Raw genomic sequence first — 10,140 nt, 5'->3', positions numbered from 1 at the left:
GTTTTTCTGAGACCTGCTTGTTGATACACCCTTGCTGTGGGAATGAGCCCTTACCTGCTCGGTTATTTTGGGGACAGCTATGGTGCTGTTCTGGGAGTGTTTCAAAATGTAAAGAGCTAACAGGGTCAACAAAACAAAACAAAACAGAACAACAACAACAAAAAAAAAACAAAAAACAAAAAAAAAAACCAAAGCATTAGAATCTGGAGGTGTATTTTAAAGTGGTTCAGGATACCAACAGTCATTCTCAAAAATGAGAACACATTTTCTGTGAGCTCCTGGTTTGTCTCATATGCTGCACAGTACCGGAGAGCGCATTCAAAGTATCCCAGTGCTCCATCCTGTAGGCTGTTAGAAATGTTTTCAATCACTTCATCTGTCAAAAAATCTTCAGAACTGCTGTTAGGTATGTGAGTTTGGCAGCAATAACTGTGTGGCCATTCTGAGGCCTGCTGGTACACTGCTGTGACCGAAAGGTGCCAAGCATCTGCCAGTGCCCAGAAATCGCGGCTGCTCTTCGGGGGGCAGAACCCTTCCTCCCCTCTGAACGAGAGCCGCTGTCACTTCGGTGTTCCCCCAGCACAACAAAGGTGCTGGTGTGCTCTGGCCACCTCCTTCTCTAAAAAATGCAGGATGTATTTTTGTTAAGGAAATTGTTATAATTGTTATAATGCTGGAGCAAGAAATGGTGATGAAGCTGTTTGAGAACTGACTGGGGGAGCGTTGAGGAGGGAGAGATCAGACTGCTATGGCTGTGCCGTGAGGATATGGGAAATGTCTTCAGATCCTCGCTCTTTTAATTTCTTAAAACACATGGAATTTATTAAGTTCATTTCAACTTCAAATGCACTGTTGGAGTGAAAATATTTTCTTCTTGTGAGCACTTTTGTGCAGGTAATGAGATCAATATTTAATAGGTTTCTTGCAAGGCTGAGTTTCAAATTAATTTCAGTGGTACACATGAAGAGATTCCTGACTTGAGTTAGCAAAATGAAGGATACACTGAAATGCATTAAAAAGCTTAAGAAGTATAATATTTAATATTGCTTCAAAGCTTACAAGAACTGCATTGTATATTCGAGGGGAGTAGAAATGTCCACTTTAGAGAAGAATACCTAGCCTCTCCAGAGAAATAGGGCATCCCTAGAATGTCCCTGAATATAAATTGTCCTTTTTTTTTTTTGGTTGGTTGCCTCATATTTCTACCCAAGGATGGTGATCCCTAAATCCCAGGTCCTGGAGAGGCTTTTGGTGGGCTGATTACAGATCCCTCTGCCTCTGGGCTGCTTAGACCAATGCCTTGTACAGTTAACTCTGCTGTGTCCGTCTGTCCTGCTCTTCCCTGGCTTGGCTGCAGTGGAGCAGCAGTGTCTCTGGGAAAAGGCTGCAGTGTATTTTTAACAAGCAAATCAACCTACATTTTCCTAACCCCGTTCTCAGAAGCTGCCAAACCGTTTTTGCTGAGCTGCAGCTGCCAGAGGCAGAGCCGTGGCGCAGAGCCCGGCTGGTTACAGCCTGCTGAGGTTCCAGGGAATGGAAAACACGGGCTTTTAATTAAAAGGTATTAGCCGTGGTGCTTGGCTCCGGCTGGGGCAGCATGGAATACCAGCATAAAAGCACTGTTAGTCTATTAGCGCAGCCCCCAAAACCTTACCATTCTCTGCCACAAGTATTTAATGACAGCTTTTGCTTGATGTGTGAGTTTGGGCACTTTGAGCGAGCTGTACTGGGGGCTGGGGCCCTGCTGTGATTCGCTCCCATCCCCGTGCTGGGTCCTTGTAGCCTCCTGCTCCCTGTGTGCTGTGGCTGTGCTGCTGGCATCGCTCGCTGCTGCACTCCTCTTGCAACAGCTCTGCTCGAGCGGCCGCCTGGGCACCATGCCCCGAGCTGCATGACATCGGTCGTTGTAGTGACCACTGTCAGGAGCAAGCTGCTGAGTCCCCCGGTGCTGACTGCAGCTGGGGCGCTGGGTGAAACTGCTGCCACGTGCTGGGGACATCCCTGATGTGCACCAGCACACCGGGGCAGAGGGCAGGATCCTGGCAGAAGGTCTGCTCTGACTCCTGTGGGCAGCTGAGCACAGCCTGGAGCCTCACATCAGCACAGCTCTGGGGATGGCTGTGGCCATGATGTGGCCTGTGCTCTGGTGTCCCCATGCCATCAAGGTTGTCACAAACAGCCATGCAGAGCAGGGCTCCTGCTGTGCACCAGCTGGCCGGGACTTGAACCGTCTTGAACTGTTGAATCAGCTTCCTCATGGGACGAGATGCAGCTGGAATTGAGCAACTTTGGATGTCTTGATCTTTGCCCTTCCCCCACCTGCATCCCAACCAGGCAGCATTTTGCTGTGCCAGGGTCCTGTTTTGCTGTAGCTGTGGCAGGGCATCCGTCCCCTGGCCATGCAGCCGGCAAACCCTTCAGCAGCCTCGGCTGCCCAGCGGTGGGGCCAGGACTCCACCCAGTACCAGCACCAGACTGGGCGTGCTGGCTGCCCCAGCCCGTGTGGGCCCGGTGCTGCTGGGGACAGCCCTGAATGCAGCCTGCCTTGTCCCTGACTAAGGCATGTCTCACTTGTCACGGCACGGAGCTGCCCCTGTCTTCAACTCTCCAGCCCATCACCCGTCCCAGGCTGCTTCACCAGCTCCATCTTTTCTGCTCTCTTTCCAACACTGTTTCTAGGGCGAGCCTAAGCCCGTCAGTGGTGTGACCCTCTGCAGATCTAATGCCTCTTATGCCTTTATGCCCCAACCGCTATCGAAGGAGCCTTGGCTGAGCTAGTGGAGGGAGGGGGCTGGAGTCACCGTGTGTGGGAGGGCCCTGCACCCTGGGGCCCCCACGCTGCTCTGCTCTGCTGTGGACATTCCTCTCCCTTCCTTTGTGCTGCAGGAAATATGTGCTTCCTCCGTTCCCAACACTGCTCCCTGCTCAATTGCTAACAGATGTGGGTCCCATGCGCTTCTCATTAGTCTGGCAGGCTCGGGGCGCTGTCTCCTCCCAGCTCTCAGGCTGTCTTGGAAAAGGCTGGGCTGCTTGTGGGAACCGGCGCGGATATTTGAGCCGGTGTGCACGCCACGAGGCAGTGGGCTCAGGGTGCGTGGGGCCAACGCTGCCTTTGTGCTGGGCTGGGAGGCACCCGGAGCAATGCGGGGCAGGCACTGGAGCAAGCCAGCCAGGGGGATGGGGATGGGGATGGCGCTGGGGCTGGAGCTGGGGGCCAGGGCCCTGCTGAGGAGCTGCATGAGACCGTGGGACATGGGGATGAGGGCACTGCACCCGGGGAAGGAGCATGCCCTGAGCTGAGGTGTGGGCTTACGTTGGGGTGGGAGTACCCAGTCAGGTGGTGGGTGGCATCAGCAGCGGTTCCCCGAGCAGCTCATGGACCATCCTGCCTGGGGTAAGACCCAGGGGGCTCAGGGGGTGCAGCATGGGATGAGGAAGCATGGGATCTTCCCAGCACCTGGAAGAGATTGTGATGGCTGGACTCAGGGGCTTCAGAGCAGAAACGGCTGTGCGGGTGGCTTGTGATGTCCAGGAAAAGGCTTAATCTGCTTGGGCTGAGCGGCAGAGGGGCAAACGGAGTGTGGCAGCTCCTCCAGCCCTCCCTGCCCCGCCACTCCCACTACAGATCTCACCTGGGCAAGAAGGGCTGGGGCCTGCGACCTTCAAGTGGATCCACCACATCCTCCTGCTCTGGCCTATGTGTGTAAGGCTATGCATCCTGCAGGGCAGGATGAAGCCTTGCACTGGGTCATGGGGCTTGCAGGGACATCTGGAGGGCTCAAGGGACTCTGTGCTGCCAGAGCTGCTTGTCTTGCCACTGGCCCGGGGTTGCTCCCACGGGGTGCAGCACTGCCGGAGCACATTGCTCCCAGCAGGTCACTCACCCAAGGACACATCTCCCAAGGCAGCGAGGTCCCCAGGCTTGATTTGCACAGGTGTCCAGTGCTCCCTGCATGTTTAGGGCAGGGAGTCTGGTCGTTACCTTTCCCTGAAGGGCAGGTTTGCCTATGGGGGAATGCTGAGATCCCAATTCGAACAGGCAAGGCAGAGGGAGCGGAACGTGTACGCGCATGAAGTGCAATGGCTCATTTTTGCAACTGGAGAACATTGCAATTAGGAGCAATCCTCCGGAGAAACCTGAGCACAAAGCCATCCACAGGGGATGGCTGCCAGAGCCCGGTGTCCCCGCAGGGCAGTAGCCACATCACTGTGGCTCTGAGTCACCGTGCTGGAGCTGAGAACTGCTGCAGGGTTTCAGCGGGCAGCCAGCTGTGCCAAAAGAGGCAAATGCACTGCGGCATTTGCACAAGATGTTGCTTTATTGCTGTAAACAAGAAGCCCAAAGACTTCTTGGTAGAGGTTGAGGGGAAGTGATGCAGATCGTCTGGGCACAGAAGGGCTGGGCTTCAGACTGGGTTTCAGAGAGCAACCTGCCCACAGCCCCCCTCTCCGAGGCACAGCTACGGGTTTGGCTAGCCGTGACAGAGACTGGGGATTCGGCACCAGCTCTGCCCAGGGACATGTTGGCCATCATGAGCTTGGTTGGTGCCCAGCTGAGATCCACGGCCCTGAGACAGAGACACAGCCGCAGTGCCCCTGGAGCAGTCAGCGGCCCGTGGGGCTGGGCCATGAGGTGTTCCCTATCCTCAGGCCGGATCCTGCCCTCCCTCCTGGCTGGTGAGCTCTGCACGGCTCAGCTCACGTGCGGGCACACTGCAGCACCTGGGTGTGCAGCAGGAGAGACTGTTGTGGGGCTAATTGGACCCAGAGATGCAGAATGTGGCTGTGCCAGATGGGAAGTGGGAAACGAGGGGCGTTCTTCAAAAACAACGGTTCAACTTTTTCACCGAGGTTTTGGTGTGCATGGTTTCCCAGAGTGACTCCCCTCCAGCTCTAACTCAGCCAGCAGCACCAGCCCCCTGCACCAAGGGGAAGGGGCTGACTCCGTCCCTCCACAACCCCCACCCTCTTTTCCCTCTGTCCCTCCACCCCTCTGCTCTCATCCTGTGCTCGCTGCCCGCCTGCTCTGCTGGCTGGCGTGCTGGGCGTGTGGTCACTCTTGGTGGTGGCTTCGCCACCCATCCCCTGCTCCCTGCCTTCCTCTTGCTGCCACTGTAACCTTTTGGCTGGCCTCAGCCTCATTGACACTCATCCCCTGGGTGAGGGGGGACCGCGGGAGCCTCACAGCCACCTCCTCAGGCTCTCTGGATTTATCCAAACTTAACAAGTGCTGTGGAGTAAATGTGTTCCCCTGCTATGGCCTCAGGAGCTGAACATCCGAGCAGGAATTTCAGCCTGAGCTGTAGCTAAAATAAGATCTGGATTTAGGGGATCCTACCTGCCTGGTCTGAGTGTTACTTGCGGGGGGGAGCATGGGGTCTTCATGCCAGAGCTTTCTCCCCTGGAGCCGAAAGGCTCGTGCCACAAGAACCGTCCAGGCTGCTGTCCCAGCCCCGCTGACGCAGCTGGGGGCTGCAGCCCTGCCCTGGCTGGGGCTGGAGGCAGAACCGCAGCTGGTGGAGAGCCCGGAGCGCGGCTGCCTCCTGGCCAGGCTGGGAAGCTGGGTCTGACCTGGCGGAAGGAGCCGAGTGTCAGGAAACATATGCGTGCTTCCCCAGCTGCGCGCCTGTCAGGAGCTGGAGGAGCTGCTGCACGCCCGCGTCCTGTCCTCCTTGCCCTCCTGCTCCCTCCTGCCGAGGACAAGCTCATGTTGGTTGTGACTCAGAAGCCCGAGGGGGTGTTCCTGACCCCCCTCAGGAGGTCTGGGTGACACCGAGTGACTCGTTCTTACGATCCTACTGCGCAGGGGAGCCTGGGCATGCTCTGAGCAAGGAACAAGAGGCGCCCCCCGTGTAGTCTGCAAGTGAGGCTCTGGGCTCCTTGCTGCCTTGGGTGCTCCTGGGTCACTGCATGGTACCTGGGAAGGAGGTGGGTGAGAGGGAGAAGCACGCAGGCCTGACTGGGAGTTGTGCAGGGGCCATGGGCTGCAAGGGGTGCAAAGGATGCAATGGGCTGCAAGTGACACAAAGGAGGCAAAGGATGTAGCAGGATGCAAAGGAGGCAAAGGACGCGCTGGGCTGCAGGGGGTGCAAGGGCTGTGGGTGGCACAAAGGATGCAAAGGATGCAGTGGGCTGCAAGGGCTACGAAGGCTGCAAGGCGTGCAGCAGCCCCTTCCATCCTCAGGCCCAGGGCTGCCCGTTTGCCAGCTGTGCTCCTCTATTTCAGCTGCCTGCTCTCTGAGGAAGAGGTGGTGACCCTGGCTCGTGGGTGCTCTCTGCCGCGCTGGGGGCTGCCCAGACACGGGGCTGCCGTGTGGGCTCAGTCTTGCTGTGCCCCAGCAGCCACCACGCAAGCAGGGGACAGCCTCAGGCCACGCTCCCTTGCCCTGAGGATATTGTCAGGGTCTCCAGATGTCCCAGGGAGACAACCCCGCGTTGTGGAGGCTGCCGGGCTGCTCTCTGTGCTCTCCCCGCTGCTGCGGTCCTGTCCCACCACTGCTGGCCCTCCCCTGAAGGCAGGGAGCCTGCTGCGTGCCATGCCCCAGCCGTCGCCCCTGCATCCTGTGCAGTGCAGGGGGAGCACGGCCATCCCTGAGCAGCAGCCTGGGCCGATCATGTGGCTCCTAATGAAATCCAGACCCTGGCAGAGTGATGACATAGTGCCGTGATTTGTGCTCCCATACAGACTAAACAAGCACGGGTGCTCCGCAATGTGCAGTGCTGCAGCCAGGCCAGCGCAGACACGGGGATAAATCAGGTAGCGGTGGTGCAGATGCCTCTGCCTGTCTTCCGTCGACTTCTTCCTCTCCTGCTCAAAGTGCTTGGATGTGAATGCACTCGCACTTTCCATGAGACAAAATAGGGATTTTCCTAAATTATGCTGAACAGAGCTTCCAGAGCTGTAATAAAGCTTCAGGCTCTTGGATCAGCCCAGAAACACTGGAGTTGCTGCAATTTGTCTGTTTTCTATTTGCATTTTGTTACGACCAGGGACTAATTGGTGCCCTGGACCACAAGGAAACGCTCACCCTGCTCCACTGGGTGAGCAAGGTTTTCAGAGAGCGGGTTAGGCGGGTGGGCTGGCAGGTTGCTGCAGACCCTGAAGAGCCACACGCACATCCCTGAATTGCAGAGCTTCCACCCCCGGTGCTGGGACAGCAGAGCAGGGCTGAGGGCTGGCGGGGACCAGCTGGGTAGGCAGGAAGGGGACAGCGGGTGCTTCTGGGCCAGCTGGACCTCCCCGGTTTGGGTCAGGTTTCAGGATTTTGAGCTGCACCTTCTCCCAGCTCCCCTTTTCCCTGCTGGGCGCTGCAGAAAGGCATTTCACAGGCACTTGGGTTTGGCTTTGGTGTTCCTACCTTGCTGCTGTGGGAAACCTCTGGCTGTGCAGGGCTGAGGAGCACGGAAAGAGGAACCAGAAAGCATCTGGTGCATGGAGGAAGGGCAGAGCTGGATGCAAACAACTGGGGAAAGGTTCTGCCATCTCTGACAGAAGGCTGTAGGGGCTCAGGACTTTGTGCAGCTCCAGGGCTGGTGGCACAGGGTCCCTGAGCTGCACCCTGATGGGGGCTGATGGGGACCCTGGGACACCTCCTCTCCCCCCTCCAAGAGCACCATGCACGTGTCCTGCGTGAAGAGGCCACCGGTGTGGACAGGGGTCCCTTCTCTGGCCCCAGCCTGAACATCCCTAGAGCTCCATCCTCTGCCTCTTCTCCCAGCCCTGCAGGAGCTCTGGGCAGGCTTGCTCAGGGCACAGAGATGGCGTCGGCACGGTGCGGCCCCTCCGCGGCTGGTCCTGGTTTGGAAGGTTTGGGTGGGTGGGAGGCCACGGCTGGGAGCCTCCACTGCTGCTGGCTGAGCCAGTGGGGTGTCCTGGGCCCCTCGCAACCCCTCCTCGGCATCAAACACCACTGGCACCACTGCTCCCCTCCCAGCGAGTGTTTGGAGAGAGCTTTCTATATAATCCTGGGAGCTCACTGTCTCATGCATATTTCATTCTCATTTGAATTTCTTTTAAGAGTTTATTTTTGGTAGGGCCTGAAATAGGAAATGAATTGCTGGCAATGGGTTTGCTTTTATTGCTGCTCTCTGGCCAAGCCAAAACAAATGCACTGTTTTCCAACCCAACAACTCCTCTTTCAGTTTTGGAAATTGGGAAGAAATGGGAAGAATACCAATTTCACAGTGTTGGCGGAGGAGAGGAGAACCGGGGGTCGCCACGTGCTTGGACCACATAGCCTGATGCTGCTGGTGGGTTTTGCTGTCCCTGCCTCTGCTCTAGCACAGCCACGAGGCACCGGACTCCTGCATGCCATGCAGTACAGGAGTGGCCCGCCACCCTGGGCAGCAGGCTCAGCGCCACACTCATCCCTTCTGCTGCAGGGGGTGGCTCGTGGCTGCTGGGCAGTTTCTGCACCACCCCAGGAGCTCCTTCTGGCCGTATCCACAGTGTCTCTTCATCGGTGTTTGCTCCAGCTGTCACGCTGCCACCCAAAGCCTCTGGCTGGTCTATCAGGGAAGGTGGCTGCAGGAGATGCTTGGTCTCGGGAGAGCAGAAGACTTAGTTCCTTTTTTAGTCCATTATTCCATGTTATTATTCCATGCTACAACTTCCTCTTGTGACGGAATTCAGCTGTTTCTTTCCTTGAGGTCGAAGTCTTATGTATGTCTAAGAGAGTGGTGGAAAGAGGTTAAACAAACAAGTTTATTTATGCTAAGTATGAACTTTTTAGTGGGGTTCACAGCTGCAGGGGAAATTGTTTAGGGGTCCACAAATCAACAGAGTCTGAAAACCATAAAACGAACTCCACACAGCATTGTATATCACATGGTGCTGTCTGTTAGAGATAACCAAAGAGCAGTAGTGGGAAGAGAGTCTGCAGGCCCCAGCAGGGTGCTTGGAAAAGGGATTCAGAGTCACGTTATGCAGAAAAATCAGCCCTTCGTGATGCTGAGCTATGACAATGCCACATCCATCGCACTGGTGATGACCTCCATGGCCTGGGGCACAGGAGCTTTCCTTGAGGTGAGCCTGACCCATCTGAGCTGGAGGGACCCTGCTACAAAGAACCTGGGGGCTGCAGCAGACGCCGGGTTGAACAGCTTGTTCTTGGCTCCTGAGGGCGGCGAAGCGGCGCGGCACGTCGGGAAAGGCACGGGCAGCCAACGAAGCTGCTGTGTCCTCCCCACAAAGCTGCACCTCAGTGTGGATCTCCCAGTTCAAGTGGGATGCGAAGGAGCTGGAGAGGCCCAGAGGAGGACCACCAGCCTGGTCGTGGATCTGGGACACCTAACAGGACAGGTGGAGAAGGCTGGGCTGGGCTGTCAGTGGAGGGGAACTGAGAGCAGCCACCGACTAAGATGATGGAGTCAAAGTCTTCTTTTTGGTGCCAGATGGTGTGATGGGGGACAGCAGCCACCGACTGCAGCTTGAGAGGTTCGGGTGGGACTCCAGAAGAACCTGCTGGGCAAGTGGCACCTTGGCTCCAGGCAGCCTCACTCTGCCCTGGCCTCCGATGGCTGCCTCCTTTCTGCCTGAGGCTGCCCCGTGCTTGGCCTTTGGTCTGCTGGTCATCGCCCCCCGCTGTGGCAGAGCTCAGGAGAGCTGATCTGCAGGCACCAGCATTCTTGCCTCCTGCAGGAGCGCAGAGATCTGCTTTTATTTCTCATGACACCAGGGAGAGCCAGGCAGAAGAGCGAGGCTGCAGCCTGATGGGCAGGGGAGGCTCCTGTTGAGGCTGGAAGAGCCTCACGGGCTGGAAGCTGCCGGCCAGTGAGGAGCTGCTGCCCTGAAGGAGCCAGACAGCAACGCAGAGCGCAGGCAGTGTGCAGTGCCCAGAGCTCTCCCGAGCCCCAGGGTCCAACCCTGCCTATGCTGGAGAAAGTCTGACTGCAAGGTGGATGGTGCCTGCAGGGTGCCAATGATTCTGCCCCCAAAGCTGGTCTCTCCTGTGGGACATAAGCCCACACCCACAGCAAAGGGTGAGCCTGCAACAGCAGCTGCAGCGAAGAGCTGCCCCCCCCTCCCGCTGCAGAGGCACCTGGCACTGGGGGATCCTTTGCAATCCCTGTCTGAGTGGCTCTGGGGCGGCTGCATTACAGCAATAGCGTCATTTCTAGGGGTGGGGGCTGCTGCTGAGC

The sequence above is a fragment of the Anser brachyrhynchus genome (assembly GCF_964034855.1).
Source record: "Anser brachyrhynchus genome assembly, chromosome: 17".
In the NCBI taxonomy this organism is placed as follows: domain Eukaryota; kingdom Metazoa; phylum Chordata; class Aves; order Anseriformes; family Anatidae; genus Anser; species Anser brachyrhynchus.
The sequence above is the reverse complement of the archived record's forward strand: the minus strand, read 5'-3'. Positions refer to the sequence as shown.